Source organism: Hyla sarda, chromosome 6 (genome assembly GCF_029499605.1).
Source record: "Hyla sarda isolate aHylSar1 chromosome 6, aHylSar1.hap1, whole genome shotgun sequence".
Classification (NCBI taxonomy): domain Eukaryota; kingdom Metazoa; phylum Chordata; class Amphibia; order Anura; family Hylidae; genus Hyla; species Hyla sarda.
This window is the reverse complement of record NC_079194.1, coordinates 278,404,628-278,425,468: the sequence shown is the minus strand read 5'-3', so window position 1 is coordinate 278,425,468 and position 20,841 is coordinate 278,404,628. Positions and strand designations below refer to the sequence as shown.

At 44.0% G+C, this 20,841-nt stretch overlaps 1 protein-coding gene across 12 annotated transcripts in view; it reads left to right on the top strand.

Moving 5' to 3' along the window:
- Positions 1–394: 394 nt before the first annotated feature.
- Positions 395–20,841, top strand: part of NRXN2 (neurexin 2) — a gene marked incomplete at its 5' end in the record, with an annotated part of 790,596 nt that continues 770,149 nt past the window's right edge. For all 12 annotated transcript variants that reach the window (XM_056527422.1, XM_056527430.1, XM_056527429.1 and 9 more), the window contains 1 exon segment: positions 395–1,228.

Sequence of the window (20,841 nt, the reverse complement as noted above, 5' to 3'; positions counted from 1 at the left end):
CGTCTTCTCTCTCTCTCTCTCTCTCTCATACTATCTATGTCTTCTCCCTCTCTCTCCTGGCATGGGTGGCCGTCTTCTCTCTCTCTCTCTCTCTCTCTCTCTCTCTCTCTCTCTCAATGTATATCTCATTCCTTCTCTCTCTCTCTCTCTCTCTCACTCTCTCTATATCTCATTCCTTCTCTCTCTCTCTCTCTCTCTCTCTCTCTCTCTCTCTCTCTCGCCCCCTCTCTCTCATACTATCTATATCTTCTCCCTCTCTCTCTCCTGGCATGGTGGGCGTCTTCTCTCTCTCTCACTCTCTCTATGTATATCTCATTCCTTCTCTCTCTCTCTCTCTCTCTCTCTCTCTCTCTCTCTCATACTATCTATGTCTTCTCTCTCTCTCCTGGCATGGGTGGCCGTCTTCTCTCTCTCTTTTCCTCTTACACAGGTTTTACTAGATGTTCCAGTCTTCCTGGCAGGTGTCTGGCAGTGTCAGGGGACAGGTTACAGGGTCTCGGAGGACAGGGGACACTGGCTGCCTTGGTGACAGTGTGAGAATTCAATGTACTGTGTAATTGTGACAGTGACAATATGGGAGGCATTCTGTGTGAGGAAGGAACAGATTGCTAAGTGTTTGGGGGAAGAGAGCGGCCCAGGCATAGAGAACAGGGAACAGATGCAGGAAAGGAGAGGAGGAGAGGACAGCAAGACTGTGAGGGGACATGGAGGGGAGACTCACATGATGGGGGGAGAGCGGCGCAGTGTGCAGGGAGATGTATGCCATCCTCACCGGGCCAGACTGCCAGGGATGCATGAGATATATTGCAGCCTGTGTTTGTCTTTTCTATCTTTATACCTTCTCCTTGTTTCCTTCTCTCTCTCACTCTATCTCTCCTTCATCCCCCTCTCCTCCTGTACTCACTCACCTTCTCCCCAGCCCCCTGCTCCCCTCCCATAGGCCCCCGCAGCTGTCACTCACGCCTGCCATCATCCCAGCCCTGGCACTCTGCTGCTGCCTCTATCTCTGGTGCTAAAAGGGAGCAGTCATAGGCGTCCAGCCAATCAGAGGCCAGAGGCGTGAGGATGCCCTGGGGTGGGCGTGGCCTGTGCTGGTCCTGATGCTGGCATATTCTCCATTGCTGTGATACGGAGAGGTAGCAGCATCGCCTTTTGTGAGCCATCTATGGGCCTGCACTCACTTCTCCAGGATCCATCCCTGCCAGACTGCAGTCCTTCTCTGGATCAGGTACTGGGATCAGGATGGGAGGGCAGGCAGCATGATGCAGCTGTTTACTGTCAGTCCCGTGTTGTAGCATTGAAATATTCATGAATCTGCTGGAAAAGCATTGTTAATAGGTAGACTGGATATTACCGTGGCCGTGTTGCTCTGGAGACTAGGGATGGAGCAGGGAGATCCTGTCTGCAGTGGATGTGGCTAGGCCAAATGCATCAGAGCCTGAACAATTCTGCAATATAGTGGATGAAATAGGTGTAATGCAGCCCGAAGATTTATAGACGTGTTTAGCCAGGTATCCCCCCCCCCCTCTATACATCCTGCAGGTAATGCAGAGATAAGGGTAAGGGTTAATAGATATACCGGTGCTATAGTAGATCCTAATATATAGAACCCTTGAGGGTGTAATCAATGGGTAATCCCAGCTCCAGGGTCAATCGGAATTTCGGAAAGTTTATCATATAACTCTTTACGTTGTAGGTTGTGTCTGGATGAACATAGACAAGAAAAACTGGTGTGAAAGACCATGCAAGGAATAGACCTTTGCAGCACAAGGCTAGCCTTCTGCAGGTTTACTCCTGAGGCTTTTCACAACATGGAACATTTGGGGGAAATCCAATGGGACAAAAATGCAAAAAAATGGTTAAAACCATGAAAAGTGATTGGAAACGAATTTCTATCAGGGTTATTCACCATGTGTGGGGGAGGTGTAATGGGATTAGGGGTCAAATTCCAATAAGGTAGATGGTAATAGGAAGAAAAAAAAAAAGAAATTGGAGGCAATAGTGTTAATGTGCTGTTATGTATTATGTTATGGATCAGTCCTCTATCAGGCGGTCACATATCCCCCTTTACATCTACATACTCTATCTAGAGGACATATGTGTGCAGCAAAGCCATCACACATAGGCAGACCAGTCTAGGAGTCTAGGTCTATTTTGATATATCAATAAAAAAAAAAAGGGTCATGCCAATATGCCAATACAATCCCATTAATAGGGAGTGATACTATAGGTTGACCCTATGCTAAATTCGGAAGAGGTAGCCATTGAAAATGACCAATGTCGGCTTCGTGGAGATGGGAAACACCAGCTTTGTAGTAGCACAGTAGTAAAGGCTTAAGATGGAAAATCTATTGAGCAGGCCAGTGCATTGCAGGGGATTTCTCTACAGAAGCTTTTTTTTATGGGAGTTTGTAGGGCAGTGTTTCCCAACCAGGGTGCCTCCAGCTGTTGCAAAACTACGACTCCCAGCATGCCCGGACAGCCGAAGGCTGTCCGGGCATGTTGGGAGTTGTAGTTTTGCAACAACGGGAGGCACCTTGGTTGGGAAAGACTGTTGTAGGGTGAAGTTGTGGAGTTCCTACAGCTTACTATCATCTGAGTACCGTAGTCTCGCTTTACAATAGTCATACTGTAGTATTGATGAATGCACTGGAATGTAAAGGGGTGAAGCACCAGTCATTTCCTCATTCTGGATTGAGGAAAATGGGAAATTGTGTTTCAGCACTGCAGCTTACTGGACGGCCAGAATGGAATAAGTGCAACTGTTGCATTTTACACAATAAAGGAATATAAGAAGGTCAAGCGTACATCCTCAGGCGCGAGAGCTTCTTAATGCCACGCTCTATGGAACAAAGGTGTTTAGCTATTTGCTCAATGATACATCTCATGGTGCATCTATTTACTGATACATTTACTTGGTAATATACATTATTATGATCTGGAAAGTCATCGAATGTGTTGTTTTTCTTTTATATTCATATCAAATTTTGTCAAAATGACATTTCTGGTCTATAGATTAAGGATGAGGACAATGCAGAAGCCCAGCAGAGCAGAGTGCTTCAGTAATTCTCTTGAAATCCTGCTTTTTTTTCCCTTTTCCATGCTTCAAATAGCGGAATCGGTGAATGGGATTGTGGTGTGCAAATGCCGTGTACACAGAGGGAGCCTCCTTGCAGGCTACATAAACAATTACATTAGGATAGAAGTGTTGGGGGAAATATCGGATGGCAAGAAGCGTATACGTTTTTTTTTTTTTGGGGGGGGGGGTTTGTGGTTGTTATTGGGAAACGGGGTATTTATTTGTGGAATTGCAGCAGATTATGTATGTCTATATAAAAAAAGGAATTGCTGACACTTTTATATGTTATAAAATAGCCGATGATTCACGGGCGTTTTCGCCCCCCTGTCGTCAAAAAAATTCGAAATCAGATAAATTGGTTTATTTATTACATTTGCTGTGACACCAGGGCATGGAAATGTTGCAGCTGTGATGTTTGACAGCCTTTGGTGCAGTTTATAGGGGGAGGCGGCACTGGTAGAGACAGGGAGAGGGAGAAACATAGAAACATACGGAATGGGAGAAGAGAGAGAGAGAGGAGAGAGAGGGGGAGGGGAGAGAGGCAGACAAACAGGGAGAAACAGACATAGGAAAAAGAGTGGAGGAAGAGACAGAGGCGAAAAGGAGATTTGGATGGAAAGGGAGAGAAGGGAGAGAAGGGAGAGAAGAAGGAGATGTTGGAGGGAAGGACGGAGCCTCGGAGGGAGGGGGGGGGGGGTTTGGGGATCAGGTGGAGAAGACAAATATGGCACATTCATATGCAGTTATAGTAAATATCATCTATATGGATGCCATATGCGTAGCCGGAAGAGCTGCAATTGTCTTTCTGTTATTATGACCTTTTATGCATTTATTTATTTATTTATTTATTTGTATAGTGTTTACCTAAACAAGCAACAGAGGAGATACATAGTTGCCTAGACACATGCCTATTGAAGAATTGCAGCAACACCAAACTCTTCTTTCTTCTTTCAGTGCCATTATTATTTCACAAGGGATACATATTACGGGCTAGGTTTCCCATTTGGAAGAGCAGACTGTGAGGAGAGGTTTTCAGGCATGATTCATTACCCCTGGTCAGCTGGTGCCCCAATAGTTGGGTTGCAGATTTGCTCCTGTGCGCTGTGACCTGCCCCCCTCCTCCCCCAGCTGTCTTGCCCTGGCATCATCGCCTCTCCAAGCTGCCACAGTCCACAAGCCAGTACATTTTGCCACCTCCCAGTGGCGATTCCAGATGCCAACAGTGATGACTCTCTCCCGGTTGCCCTTTTTTCCTTCTCCATCCTCGTTGTAGCTGAATGTGAGCGTCAAGGAGAAGTCGTATTAATGAGTGTGACTTTCTACTAGGCATGACTGAGGCATCAATGAGTGTGATTATCCTAGTGTGAATGATGCCTGAACGGTCCACTTGTGTAGCCATATTAAATTGGAGCTTCACTGTCATCTTCTCTTTATGGCTTGCAGCAACCGTAGGGGGGAGGGGGGACAGACAGTCACACCTACGACACATCAGTCAAATTGGAGTGGCAAATTTTCTAAGGAATATTAAAAATGCTTCTGTGGGTATCTGAGGTGCTCAACTATAAGTGATAATGTTTTATTTTGTCTCCCCATAATGTATAGCAGTGTAGTCTCCAAACTGTGGACCTTTAAACGTTGCACAACTACAACCCCCAACATGCCCAGACAGCCAATGGACCTCCGGCTGTTCCAAAACCACAACTCCCAGAATGGCCAGACAGCCAAAGGACCTCGGGCTGTTCCAAAATCACAACTCCCAGCATGCCCAGACAGCCAACGGCTGGCTGGGTAATCAAAATTTGTTGCACAACTACAACCACCAGCATGTCCAGACAGCCAATGGACCTCCAGATGCTGCAAAACCACAACTCCCAGCATGCCCAGACAGCCAGTAGACCTCCATATGTTGCAAAACCACAACTTCCAGCGTGCCCAGATTGCCAACGGCTGTCCGGGTAATCAAAAAATGTTTCACAACTACAACCCCCAGCATGCCCAGACAGCCAATAGACCTCCATATGTTGCAAAACCACAACTTCCAGCGTGCCCAGACCGCCAACGGCTGTCCGGGTAATCAAAAAATGTTTCACAACTACAACCCCCAGCATGCCCAGACCACCAGTAGACCTCCATATGTTGCAAAACCACAACTCCCAGCATGCCCAGATAGCCAACGTTTGTCCGAGTAATCAAAAAATTTTTCACAACTACAACCCCCAGCATGCCCAAACATCCAATGGACCTCCAGATGCTGCAAAACAAAAACTCACAGTAGGCCCAGACAGCCAGTGGTCCTCCAGATGTTGTAAAACTACAACTCCCAGCATGCCCAGATAGCCAACGTTTGTCCGGGTAATTAAAAAAATGTTTCACAACTACAACCCCCAACATGCCCAAACATCCAATGGACCTCCAGATGCTGCAAAACAAAAACTCACAGTATGCCCAGACAGCCAGTGGTCCTCCAGATGTTGTAAAACTACAACTCCCAGCATGCCCGGACAGCCAACGGCTGTCCGGGCATGCTGGGAGATGTAGTTTTGCAACAGCTGGAATCACTCTGGGAGCATTATACTGCTGTCAAGTTCACCCTCTCACTAGAACGCTGGGAGTTGTAGTTCAGCAACAGCTGGAGGTCCGCAGTTTGGATACCACTTCTAGTAAAGATTAGTGTTTTAGTGTATTGAATCCTAGACATCCAGGATTTCTCTCTAAAGCGTTGTAGTGCGGTATTTACATGACAGCTGATAAAATAGATTTTTTGGGGAAATATTAACCATATGCACAATATATTAAAATATATCATATAATTTTTTTTGTAATTATTATTATAGATTAGACAGAAACACTCTTTTACATGGGTGAACATGGCCTTTAAGGGGTACACCACCGAAAAACATCTTATCCCCTATACAAAGGATGGGGATAGGATGTCTGATCACGGGGGTCCCGCTGCTGGGGACCCCCGCGATCTCTGGGCCCACGTTCGTGACGTCACACCACGCCCCCTCCATTCATGTCTATGGGAGGGGGCGTGATGACTAGTACGTAGCCCTCACGCCTCCTCCCCTAGACATGAATGGAGGGGCGTGGCTGCTGTAGTCTCCAGTCATCCGTCATGAAGCGGAGTTCGCTCCGTGGACGGATGACTGGGGTTCTGCACCGGAGATCGCGGGGGTCCCACCGCTGGGACATCTTATCCCCTATCCCAGCAGAGTACCCCTTTAAGATGAATGGAACTGATTTTTTAGCAAGAGCAATTTTTCTGCTGCAGATTATATCATTCACACTACGGAATTTGCGAGCTGAGAAATTCTTCTCTGAAATTCTGGTGCAGCAGCCTCCTATTGTTTTCAATGGGATTCTACTGCCCAGTGCACACAGCAGAATTTCAAATCAAATTTTCTAATTCCGGACTCATGTTCATTCTTTCGGCAGAATCCACTCAGAAATGCATTGGCGTCAATGGTGGCGGCGCATGTCCGACCGGTCCTAACGCCGACTGAATAAGCCGGTGCTTGCCGCGGGGATGGAATGCCTGCGCGGAATGTCTCCGGGCGGACATACGTTAGTGTGAATTTCACCCTTACCTGTAGAAAATCTGCAGCAGAAAATCTGAAGCCAAATACGCATGTGTGAACATACTCATATGCCATTTTGAGGAAAACTCCTGATTTTAATATGGAGTAAAATTTTAGATTTCAGATAAAGGGATTCACGTTGTAGTAAACAGCAGACATAGTAAATAAGTGTCTACAGGCATAGGCCCTTTACACGATGTTTCATTGTCAGGTTTGCTGATATATATATAGACATATTCCCAAGTGCAAGAGACCGGGTGAGATAATGCCAGCGGTGGCCTTTTAGCCGCCGGCTTCCTGTAGCTCAGACTGCAGTATACAGCTCTTTTTACTGAAGACTTTCTAGCACTATTTGGATATATAAGATATATCCTAACCTAAGATGCCATTGTAACATGTCACAGGGCAGTGTTTGACAGCCAGGGTGCCTCCAGCTGTTGCAAAACTACAACTTTCAGCATGCCCGGACAGCCATCGGCTGTCCGGGCATGCTGAGAGTTGTAGTTTTGCAACAGCTGGAGGCACCCTGGTTTGAAAACACTTGCCCAGGATATTATAGACATTCTCCACACGTAAAATCAGTTGATATATATATATATATATATATATATATATATATATATATCAACTGGCTCCAGAAAGTTAAACAGATTTGTAAATTACTTCAAAAAAATTAAAAATTCTTAATCCTTTCAGTACTTATGAGCTGCTGAAGTTGAGTTGTTCTTTTCTGTCTAAGTGCTCTCTGATGACATCTGTCTCGGGAATTGTCCAGAGAAGAAGCAAATCCCCATAGCAAACCTCTTCTACTCTGTGCAGTTCCCGAGACAAGCAGGGATGTCAGCAGAGAGCACTATGGCCAGACAGAAAAGAACAACTCAACTTCAGCAGCTGATAATTATTGGAAGGATTTAGATTTATTAATAGAAGTAATTTACAACTCTGTTTAATTTTCTGGAGCCAGTTGATATATATATATAAAAAAGTTTTTTCCTGGAATACCCCTTCAAATTGACTTGTTGTCTTGTACCACTGATGGTATTGTATAGAAAATCTCAATTTTGTTAAGTGTGTTATCATAACACACTTAACACAAAGTAGTGGGGCTATCCCGTAGCTATAGGATAGGGGAGAGCCAATTGATCGGTGGGGGATTCTGACAATCGTCACAGGAATGGAGGAAAGGGTTTGCAAATCAGCTTTCTTATTCCATCTTTTACAGATAGTGTTCCCTTAACCCCTTAAGGACTCAGGGTTTTTCCGTTTTTGCACTTTCGTTTTTTCCTCCTTACCTTTTAAAAATCATAACCCTTTCAATTTTCCACCTAAAAATCCATATTATGGCTTATTTTTTGCGTCGCCAATTCTACTTTGCAGTGACATTAGTCATTTTACCCAAAAATGCACGGCGAAACGGAAAAAAAAATCATTGTGCGACAAAATCGAAAAAAAAACGCCATTTTGTAACTTTTGGGGGCTTTCGTTTCTACGCAGTGCATATTTCGGTAAAAATTACACCTTATCATTATTCTGTAGGTCCATACGGTTAAAATGATACCCTACTTATATAGGTTTGATTTTGTCGTACTTCTGGAAAAAATCATAACTACATGCAGGAAAATTTATACGTTTAAAAATGTCATCTTCTGACCCCTATAACTTTTTTATTTTTCCATGTATGGGGTGGTATGAGGACTCATTTTTTGCGCCGTGATCTGAAGTTTTTATCGGTATGATTTTTGTTTTGATCGGACTTTTTGATCACTTTTTATTCATTTTTTAATGATATAAAAAGTGACCAAAATACGCTTTTTTGGACTTTGGAATTTTTTTGCGCGTACGCCATTGACCGTAGGGCTTAATTAATGATATATTTTTATAGTTCGGACATTTACGCACGCGGCGATACCACATATGTTTATTTTTTATTTTTTTTACACTGTTTTATTTTTTTTATGGGAAAAGGGGGGTGATTCAAACTTTTATTAGGGAAGGGGTTAAATGACCTTTATTAACACTTTTTTTTTAAATTTTTTTTGCAGTGTTATAGGTCCCATAGGGACCTATAACACTGCACACACTGATCTCTAATGCTGATCACTGGCGTGCATTAACACGCCTGTGATCAGCATTATCGGCGCTTGACTGCTCCTGCCTGGATCTCAGGCACGGAGCAGTCATTCGTCGATCGGACACCGGGGAGGCAGGTAAGAGCCCTCCCGGTGTCCGATCAGCTGTTCGGGACGCCGCGATTTCACCGCGGCGGTCCCGAACAGCCCGACTGAGCAGCCGGGTCACTTTCACTTTCACTTTAGAAGCGGCGGTCAGCTTTGACCGCCGCTTCTAAAGGGTTAATACCGCACATCGCCGCGATCGGCGATGTGTGGTATTAGCCGCGGGTCCCGGCCGTTGATTAGCGCCGGGACCCACGCGATATGATGCGGGATCGCGGCGCGATCCCGCTTCATATCGCGGGAGCCGGCGCAGGACGTAAATATACGTCCTGCGTCGTTAAGGGGTTAAAGGGGTACCCCGGGGGAAAACATTATTATAATTTTTTTTTTTAATCAACTGGTGCCAGAAAGTTAAACAGATTTGTAAATGACTTCTATAAAAAATAAACTTTATCCTTCCAGTACTTTTTAGAAGCTGTATGCTACAGAGGAAATTCTTTTCTTTTTGAATTTCTTTTTTGTCTTGTCCACAGTGCTCTCTGCTGACACCTAATGCCCATATCAGGAACTGTGCAGAGCAGGAAAAAATCCTCATAGCAAACCTATGACCTATGCTACTCTGGACGGTTACTGACATGGACAGAGGTGTCAGCAGAGAGCACTGTGGACAAGATAAAAAAAAAGAAAAGAAATTCAAAAAGAAAATAATTTTCTCTGTAGCATACAGCTGCTAATAAGTACTGGAAGGATAAAGATTTTTTTTAATAGAAATAATTTACATATCTGTTTAACGTTCTGGCACCAGTTCATTTAAAAAAAAAAAAAAAAAGTTTTCCAATGGAGTACATCCTTTAAAGTCTTAGAAACTGACTGGGAATGTATGTCAAACCAGAAATTTCTCCAGAAGGAAAGAGTACTCACTAGCTGTTTTGGGATGATTGCCTCTTGTCAGTACATGATACTGGTATGGCTGGTTAGAGGCCTATGTTGTGTGTCTAAAGGTTTAAGGTTTTTCCTTGAGGGTCTAATGGTTAAGTGGGTATTCCAGGATTTTTTTTTTATTTGACTTTGCTAGAGGGGCTGTAAAGTTAGTCATGTTCATAACATAGTGTCTGTACCTGTGTGTGACGGTTTTCTCACAATTCTTCTGTGAATTTCACCCCAATATTTATTTTTAACAGCATACAAAATGACTGTTGTCTCGGATTTTTCCCAGCTTGCAATGCGGCCGAGACCTGACTCACTAGTCAGCTGATGACAGGGAGCCTGTCTGCTTCAATGGGTGGAGCGATCGCTTGGTGGGAGAGAGATCAACTTCAACTAATGCAACAGCTGTAGGCACCCTGATTGAAAACCACAGGTCTTTTGTTTCAATGGGTGGGGTGGCTGATGTATGGGAGGGAGGAAAATGGAATTGTGGGATTTGTAGTAAAAAAAAAGAAAAGTCAAACAGGAAATACAAGTTCACAAAAAGCTAGCCACAGTGTTATGGTAATCTCACAACATAGCCATTTAGCCCCAAGACAAGCGCAGACCTTTCCTAAGCATGTCCATTACTGTCTGCTAGGTATGTACTATAATCACCTTATGGTGGATAACCCCTTTAAGGTTTCTCATTGGGGAGGGTGTCATAATGACATATGGAGACTTATAGGCCATGAATGATCAAATAGGAATTCTGAGAAGAAAGGATATGCCAAACAGCTCTCTCTTTCCACCCTGTACAGGTAGCTTCCCCATCAAGTCAGGGTTGCATTCCAACTAGGAGTCTTAGAAACTAACTGGGAATGTATGCCAAGCCAGGAAATGAATGAATGAAGTGGCAGTGCACATGTTTGACCTCTACTCCATTCATGGTCTATGGGACTTCCGATCAGACATCCCATAGAGTGAGAAAGGAACAGAGGTCAAACATGCACAATGCCGCTCCATTCATTCAGGAGATATTTTGACCTCCGTTCTCGTGATCGGTGGGGATTTCATCGGTCGGATCCACAATCTCCCCTCGGATCAGCTAATTCTCCCCTCTCTTGAGATAAAGGGATTGTCTTGTATTGGAAAAATATTATCAGATTTTTTTTCCTAGAAACAGTGCGTTAATGGGCTGTAGACACTTCTGGTCCATTCCTGGTGCTTTGGCTTTGTACTTTTTCGATAACATCTATGGGACTATCTATCCCCATTCTTTTTGACCTATCTCCATCCGAAAGTCAACCATGCATTACTGCCCAGAGATAAGAGGGGGTTGTGCCCATCCTGTGGACTCTCTAACTGGCATCAACAGAACAATAATTGGACGCCACAGACATGGCATGTAGCGTTTAATGCCGATTTTATTTATACTGCATGTAAAACTCTATTTGGATCTGGTATAACATCATTACGAGTGGTTCCCAGGGCCGATGTTTGCAGTGTAATATACTTATCTCAGTCAATAATGGAAAGGGATCCCTTTGTTATACTTAAAAGTCAAAGGGTATTCACTAGCATTGATCAATGGCGCAAATGGACATTAAGCCATAACATCAGTCAGAGAGCGGACTTTATTGCTTTAAGATGACTGTACAACGCCAAGCGTGCCATTCAATTGATGGTCAAATTATACGGACGTCAACCTTACAGACCCTACAGACCCTCCCCCTGACTAGATTGAACGCTTTGGGTGTCAATAAGCTGGGTTGTCAATGAAGAAGATGCAGTTGTCGCCTGCATTTAGATGGCATTCTGAGTATAAGGCTGGGTTCACACTGGAATTTCTGGGCAGAATTTCTGCCGGAGATCAAGTTGGCGGCACTAGGACTGCATTGCCGTCCGCATAGATGTCAATGCATTTCTGAGCAGATCTCCCAAAAGATGGGGACGGCAATGCAGTCTGTGCGGTCTTAGTGCCGCCGGCTAAATCTCCAGCGGAAATTCTGCCCAGAGATTCCGTAGTGTGAACCTAGCCTAAGGGTCTATTCGCACGGGAGAATTTCCGCTTGCTGAATTCCGCCTCGAATTAAAGCTCATAGACTTCTATGGGATTCCGCACTCCCATTCACACTTCTGAATTTCCGCAAGCAGAAATTCAGAAGTGTAAATGGGAGTGCGGAATCCCATAGACGTCTATGGGCTTTGATTTGAGGCGGAATTCCACAATAGACCCTTAGGCTAGGTTCACACTACAGAATTTCCGCCTGTAATTCCGCTTTGAAATTGCAGCCAGAAATTCCGTTTACTAAAACGTATAGTATAGTGAATGGGTTTCCGTTCACAAATTCCCACTTCGGAATTCGTGAAGCGGAATTTGTGAACGGAAAATCCGCTTGAAAATTTCCACCTGAAGAATGGCGTTGCTCATTCTTCAGGCGGAAATACTATTGGAGACTGCAGTGTCCGCGCGGTCCTAGCGCCCACAGATTCAGTCGGCACTGGCCCCATTCGGAATCTACCAGGGCGCTAATTTTCTGCCCGGAGATTCCGCAGTGTGAACCTAGCCTTAGACATCTGATTGCAGCCAATTTGATTTGTGGAGAGATTACAAACAATTGTTTGGCACAAAAAAAAACCTGTGTCCCCTAATGTTTTACTCCAAAGATGCAGTTTTTGTCTTCCCCCCCCCCCTTAAAATAATATATGTAATTTTTAATATTTTTTTGCAGTTCCTTGTGATTCTTTCGTCATGTGACTAGAAACCCCCCTCCCCCCAAAAAAGTCAATATCTATACTAGTGTTTCTCAACCAATGTGGCTCTAGCTATTGAGAAAAGCATGAGCAGTAGATCCAGTCATATGATCGGTCATGTGATCAGTCAGGTGATCAGTGATGTAAGCAGCTTTGAGTGATGCGGGGGTTTGTTTACATCTCCTCTGCCTCTGATTGGAGGGGCCAATGGCCTTATGGCATGGACAGGAAGGGGCTGGCTGCTCAGAGGTGCATGATGGGTACAGGAAAAAGAATCGTTCAGGTTAAAGGTCAACATCAAACACAAGGTTTCTTCTAAGCCTTGTGATTGGTCGGGCAAATGAAAGCGAATTTAGTAAACCCCCACATGATAGGTTAATTTGCTGTAAGGACAAGGAAAGGCAGCGCTGTCTGATGAGGTCATAGCCTACATATATAAATACACATATAAATAGGGTCATTTTCAATGCTGTCAGTTTGTTCTCCCTGAGAAAGCCACAGTGTATATGGCGAAACATGTTGGAGTGTGACACTTTCTGATTTTAGATTGCAGTTTTGGGGTTTCTATAGTTTATAGAGCTGCAGTGAATAGTAGAGGTTGTGTCACTAGTAGGACTCCTGAAACTGAGAGGTGCATACATAAATTTGAGACCACAGGGATTGAGTTTTTAATCACCTTATTTCTCACTCACCCTATATTATTATTTAGTGTATCAGAAAAGTTAAGATTTAAATTTGACACATGATGTGAGAATGGTTCATTAACCCTTATGGGGTAATCTGTTGTACTATTGTGGCACCTTCACATGTGCCAGAGGGCTCACTTTGTTGTTGGTGGTTTGTATGTGGCACCTATGTAAAGCTCCGCCTATTTTAGGACCCTGGATTTACTAAGGGACATGCCTCTCGGTAAAACCAGCTGCTCAGCTATGATCTGGTGTATATTTCTGTGACTTTAGATGCCACAATTCGGTTCTAAAGTCTCATGAGAGGAGGACGTGTGTCATGAATGCCTATCCTTGCTAAGTCGAGCCTTCTTCCTTCCTTCTTCCTTGGGCCGATCGGCGCAAACCCTGAAAAGTTGTTAATTTTCTTATGTAATGGCAATTTCGTTTTTCTTTTTTTTTTTTTGCAAAAATCTAAATTTTTTCACAGAAATGAGCACCTTTTGTGTTTTTTTGTGGCTTGGTTAATGTCCCCCTTTGTATATAAAAAGTAAACAACATGTAAATTAGGCTTGGTGTCCCTTAAAGGGGTACTCCGCCCCTAGACATCTTATCCCCTATCCAAAGGATAGAGGATAAGATGTCTGATCACAGGGGTCCCGCCGCTGGGCCACCCCAGGCATCCAGTACACAGAGCTAACTTTGCCCCGTGCCGATGACTGGTGATGCGGGGCGTGTGATGTCACGGCCACGCCCTTTTAATGCAAGTCTATTAGAGAGGGGGCATGACGGCCGTCACGCACCCTCCCATAGACTTGCATTGAGGGGGCGTGAGCCTCCGGCGCTGCACCCGATGCTCTAACCGAATGCCGGGTGCAGCAGGGATATAGCGGGGGTCCCCAATGGTGGGACCCCATGAGCAATCATCTTATCCCCTATCCTTTGGATAGGGGATAAGATGTCTAGGGGCGGAGTACCCCTTTAAGGAAGGTTGCGGAGAAAATCTGTTCCTATTGGAAGGGGGAAAGAGACTACTGCTGTATACAGACGCTGGGTTATAATACACCACATATGGTGTCCGTAAATAAAGCGAGGACAAAGCGTTGGAGGTTCAAATAACAAAAATGATATTATAACCGCATCACCGCATCTTCTTAAACATAAACCCAGCATGCGAATGTGGGCAAAAACTCTATAACCTATATTCTGTTGATGGTTGTAGGTAGAGCAGCATTAGCAGTAAACAAGAAAAATAGTATTGAGTAGTATAAAGTATTGACGAAAAAAAAGCTACAAGAAAAGAAAGAATAAGAAAACCCACCGGTTCCTCAACACTGATCACTCACTACTAAATAGTCCCTTTTCTGCGTTGCGGTTTGATGTAGTGTTACTTATCCTACTGTTAGAAAATGGTAGAAATGGTCTTTTATTCTACCACATATTGCACATGTACATGTTTAAGCCTCAAGCTGTGTTAAGTTACTTATCCCGCTGGCAGAAGGAGCACAAGATTTACTAAACAAACTGAACATGGCTGTCACCGATCCATCACCGGAAGGAATGCCCATTGGTTTTAACAAAGGGCTGAGTGAAAGTGGAGTCGGCTGTGTGTTATCCACAACGCCCAAATCTATATGTACCTAAGAGACTATATATCTGCAGCTGCAGCCATCAATGTGCGGCTAATGCTGTCTTTTTTGGCAGGTTTGCGCTTTAAAGGGGTATTCCAGGCAAAACCTTTTTTTATATATATCAACTGGCTCCGGAAAGTTAAACAGATTTGTAAATTACTTCTATTAAAAAATCTTAATCCTTCCAATAGTTATTAGCTTCTGAAGTTTTCTGTCTAACTGCTCACTGATGATGTCACGTCCCGGGAGCTGTGCATGATGGGAGAATATCCCCATAGGAGCTGCACAGCTCCCGGGACGTGAGTCATCAGAAAGCAGTTAGACAGAAAACAACAACTCAACTTCAGAAGCTAATAACTATTGTAAGGATTAAGATTTTTTAATAGAAGTAATTTACAAATCTGTTTAACTTTCCGGAGCCAGTTGATATATATATATAAAAGTTTTGGCCTGGAATACCCCTTTAACCCCTTAAGGACCAAGGGCGTACAGGTACGCCTTTGCTCCCTGGTACTTAAGGACCAAGGGCGTACCTGTACGCCCGTGGGAATTTCGGTCCCCGCCGCGCGCCGGGCGGGGATCGCGCCGGGGTGACTGCTGATATCTATCAGCAGGCACCCCGCGCAAATGCCCAGAGGGGTCATTAGACCCCCCCATGTCGACGATCGGCGCAAATCGCAAGTGAATTCACACTTGCGATTTGCGCCGATTCCGGGTCATGCGGGTCTATGGTGACCCGGTGACCCGGAATAGAAGGGGGATCGCGGGTGTCCTAGACACCCACGATCCCCCTGTAGCGATAGGAGTGAGGTGGCAGGGTTGCCACCCCTCCTATCTCTGCTATTGGTGGTCTAGACGCGACCACCAATAGCAGATCAGGGGCGGAGGGGTTTACTTTCGGTTTCCCCGTCCTGCCCTCCCACAATAGGCGGGGCAGGACGGGGAAACCGACAGGGACCGGCGCCGAAGATCCACTTACCCATCGGCGACGGCAGCGGCGACGATCAGCGGCGGCAGCGGGCGACGATCGGCGGAAGAAGAGGACGGCGACGCAGCTCCCTGGATCCAACGGAAGCCGGTGAGTTACTTAGCAACATCTGGAGGGCTACAGTCTGAGACCACTATAGTGGTCTCTAAACTATAACCCTCCAGATGTTGCAAAACTACAACTCCCAGCATGCCCAGAGAGCTGTTTAGGCTTGCTGGGAGTTGCAGTTTTGCAACAGCTGGAGGTCTACAGTTTGAGACCACTGCAAAGTGATCTCTATACTGTGCACCTCCAGATCTTGCAAAACTACAACTCCCAGCATGCCCAGACAGCAGTTTGCTGTCTGGGCATGCTGGGAGTTGTAGTTTTGCAACATCTGGAGGTCCACAGTTTGGAGACCACTATGCAGTGGTCTCTAAACTATAGCTCTACAGATGTTGCAAAACTGCAACTCCCAGCAAGCCTAAACAGCAAACAGCTGTCTCTGCATGCTGGGAGTTGTAGTTGCGATCCCTCCAGCTGTTGCATAACTACATCTCCCAGCATGCCTTTCGGCGATCAGTACATGCTGGGAGTTGAAGTTTTGCAACAGCTGGAGGCACACTGGTTGGAAAATACTGAGTTAGGTAACAGAACCTAACTGAAGGTTTTCCAACCAGTGTGCCTCCAGCTGTTGCAAAAGTACAACTCCCAGCATGCACGGTCTGTCAGTACATGCTAGGAGTTGTAGTTTTGAAACAGCTGGAGGTTTGCCCCCCATGTGAACGTACAGGGTACATTCACACTGGCGGGTTTACAGTAAGTTTTCTGCTTCAAGTTTGGGCTGTGGCAAATTTTTCACCGCAGCGCAAACTCCTAGCGGTAAATTCACTGTAAACCCGCCAGTGTGAATGTACCCTAAAAACACTACACTACACTTACACATAATAAAGAGTAAAACACAACATATACACCCCCTTACACTGTCCCCCTAATAAAAAAATAAAAAACGTATTGTACGGCAGTGTTTCCAAAACAGAGCCTCCAGCTGTTGCAAAACAACAACTCCCAGCATTTACGGACAGCCACTGACTGTCCAGGCATGCTGGGAGTTTAGCAACAGCTGGAGGCACCCTGTTTGGGAATCAATGGCGTAGAATACCCCTATGTCCACCCCTGTGCAATCCCTAATTTAGTCCTCAAATGCGCATGGCTCTCTCTCAATTCGGAGCCCTGTCGTATTTCAAGGAAACAGTTTAGTGCCACATATGGGGTATCTCCGTACTCGGGAGAAATTGCGTTACTAATTTTGGGGGCTTTTTTTCCTTTTACCCCTTATGATAAAGAAAAGTTGGGGTCTACACCAGCCTGTTAGTGTAAAAAAAAATTTTTTTTACACTAACATGCTGGTGTTGTCCTTTACTTTTTATTTTCACGGGAGGTAAAAGGAAAAAAAGGCACCCAAAATTTGTAACGCAATTTCTCCTGAGTACGGAAATACCTCATATGTGGGCGTAAAATGCTCTGCGGACGCACAACAAGGCTCAGGAGTGACAGCGCACCATGTACATTTGAGGCCTAAATTGGTGATTTGCACAGGGGTGGCTGATTTTACAGTGGTTCTGACATAAACACAAAACAATAAATACAGACATGTGACCCCATTTTGGAAACGACACCCCTCACGGAACGTAAGGAGGGGTATAGTGAGCCATAACACCCCACAGGTGTTTGACAAATTTTCATTAAAGTTGGATGGGAAAGTGAAAAATTTTCACTAAAATGCTGGTGTCACCCTAAATTTTTCATTTTCACAAGGGAAAATAAAAAAAAGCCCCCCAAAATTTGTAACCCAATTTCTTCTGAGTAAGAGCATACCCCATATGTGAATGTAAAGTGCTCTATGGGTGCACTACAATGCTCAGAAGAGAGGCCATTGGGATTTTGAAGAGAAAATTTGTCCGGAATTGAAGGCCACTTGTGTTTACAAAGCCCCCATGGTACCAGAACAATGGACCCCCCCCCCCCATATGTGTCACCCCATTTTGGAAACTACACCCCTCATGTAATGTAATAAGGGGTGCAGTGAGCATTTATGCCCCACAGGTGTCTGACAGATTTTTGGAACAGTGATCCGTGAAAATGAAAAATGTAATTTTCCATTTGTACAGCCCACTGTCCCAAAGATCCGTCAAACGCCAGTGGGGTGTAAATGCTCACTGCACCACTTATTAAATTCTGTGAGGGGTGTAGTTTCCAAAATGGGGTCACATGTGGGGGGGGGGGTCCACTGTTCTGGCACCACGGGGGGGCTTTGTAAATGCACATGGCCCCTGACTACCATTCCAAACGAATTCTCTTTCCAAAAGCTCAATGGTGCTCCTCCTCTTCTGAGCATTGTAGTTCGCACGTAGTGCACTTCAGGTCCACTTATGGGGTACCTCCATACTCAGAAGAGATGGGGTTACAAATTTTGGGAGGTATTTTCTGCTATTAACCCTTGCAAAAATGTGAAATTTGGGGGGAAACACACATTTTAGTGAAAAATTTTTTTTTTTTTTTACATATGCAAAAGTCGTGAAACCCGTGTGGGTTATTAAGGCTCGCTTTATTCCTTGTTACGTTCCTCAAGGGGTCTAGTTTCCAAAATGGTATGCCATGTGTTTTTTTTTGCTGTTCTGGCACCATAGGGGCTTCCTAAATGCGACATGCCCCCCGAGCAAAATTTGCTCTCAAAAAGTCAAATATCACTCCTTCTCTTCGGAGCATTGTAGTTCGCCCGTAATGCACTTCATGCCAACTTATGGGGTACCTCCATACTCAGAAGAGATGGGGTTACAAATTTTGGGGGGTATTTTCTGCTATTAACCCTTGAAAAAATTTGTAATTTGGGGGGAAACACACATTTTAGTGAAAAAAAAATATTTTTTTTACATATGCAAAAGTCGTGAAACACCTGTGGGGTATTAAGGCTCACTTTATTCCTTGTTACGTTCCCCAAGGGGTCTAGTTTCCAAAATGGTATGCCATGTGGGTTATTTTTGCTGTTCTGGCACCATAGGGGCTTCCTAAATGCAACATGCCCCCCAAAAACCATTTCTGAAAAACGTACTCTCCAAAATCCCCTTGTCGCTCCTTCGCTTCTGAGCCCTCTACTGCGCCCGCCGAACACTTTACATAGACATATGAGGTATGTGCTTACTCGAGAGAAATTGGGCTACAAATATAAGTATACATTTTCTCCTTTTACCCCTTGTAAAAATTCAAAAATTGGGTTTACAAGAACATGCGAGTGTAAAAAATAAAGATTGTGAATTTTCTCCTTCACTTTGCTGCTATTCCTGTGAAACACCTAAAGGGTTAAAACACTTACTGATTGTCATTTTGAATACTTTGGGGGGTGTAGTTTTTATAATGGGGTCATTTGTGGGGTATTTCTAATGGAAAGACCCTTCAAATCCACTTCAAACCTGAACTGGTCTCTGAAAAAAAGCGAGGTTCAAAATTTTGTGAAAAATTGGAAAATTGCTGCTGAACTTTGAAGCCCTCTGGTGTCTTCCAAAAGTAAAAACACGTCAATTTTATGATGCAAACATAAAGTAGACATATTGGAAATGTGAATAAAATAAAAAAATATTTTGAATATCCATTTTCCTTACAAGCAGAGAGCTTCAAAGTTAGAAAAATGCTAAATTTTCAAATTTTTCATCAAATTTTGGGATTTTTCACCAAGAAAGGATGCAAGTTACCACAAAATTTTACCACTATGTTAAAGTAGAATATGTCACGAAAAAACAATCTCGGAATCAGATTGATAACTAAAAGCATTCCAGAGTTATTAATGTTTAAAGTGACAGTGGTCAGATGTGCAAAAAACGCTCTGGTCCTAAGGTGTAAAATGGCCTGGTCCTTAAGGGGTTAAAGGGGTTACCGTATCTAGAATTAGTAAAACAGAGCTGATTTCTTACGAAAAGAGCAACCCCCTGCCCTCAGGTTGTGTATGGTATTGCAGCTCGGTTCCATTGAAGTGACTGGAGCCAAGTTGTAATACCACATACAACCTGAGGACAGGTGTGGTGCTGTTTTGGAAGAAATTAGCTTTTTTTTTCTATTCCTGAATAACCCATTTTAACATGACCGAGCGTCCACTGAAAGACTAGTAGTCTGTCGCCCCACTGCTTCTGTTCCATTTAAAGGATTAAAGGGGTACTCCGCTCTTAAATTGTAAATTACTTCTATGTAAAAATCATAATCCTTCCAGTACTTATCAGCTTCTGTATGCTCCAGAAGAAGTTCTTTTCTTTTTGAATTTATTTTCTGTCTGACCACAGTGCTCTCTGCTGACACCTCTGTCCATGTCAGGAACTGTCAAGAGCAGGATAGGTTTACTATGGGGATTTGCTCCTACTCTAGACAGTTCCTAAAATGGCTGATAAGTACTGGAAGGATTAAGATTTTTAAATAGAAGTAATTTACAAATCTGTTTAACTTTCTGGCACCAGTTAATAAAAAAAAAAAAAAAAATGTTTTCCAGCGGAGTACCCCTTTAAGAATGCATAAATAGCCATATAAAGCAGATGTAGCGGAGCCGTCAGTTAACTCTCTGGGGCTAAATCAGTGGTCTGATAATACAGGAGATTTTCTTATGTAAGTCTTACCCACAAATAGTGTACTGCTCTATGTTGTGCTATAAGACGGCACTCAGCTATATCTATGTCCTCATTTCGTTGTCATTGATTTAGTATGTAGAAAATAAAGTGTTGTAGTACAAAAGGACTAAAAATGTCATTTATTATCCATCTGAATCTTTACGCTTCTTACAGCCCATGGTGGTTGGTCTGGTTCATACTAACACACAAGGTATCTGGATTCCATTGAGTATCTCTTAACCTTCATCTTAATAGGCAATTGGCTGGGGATAAATAAGGGATTTTATTAGGATAATCACATTTTGCCTTGCCCACTCGGTATTTATGCAAATAGTGCTGAATATTTTTGAGGACATTATGGAAATATCAATGGAGAATCAGCTTCACTAATAGGCATTATACTGTTCTTGTACCTTCTCGGCCCCAGTGCAA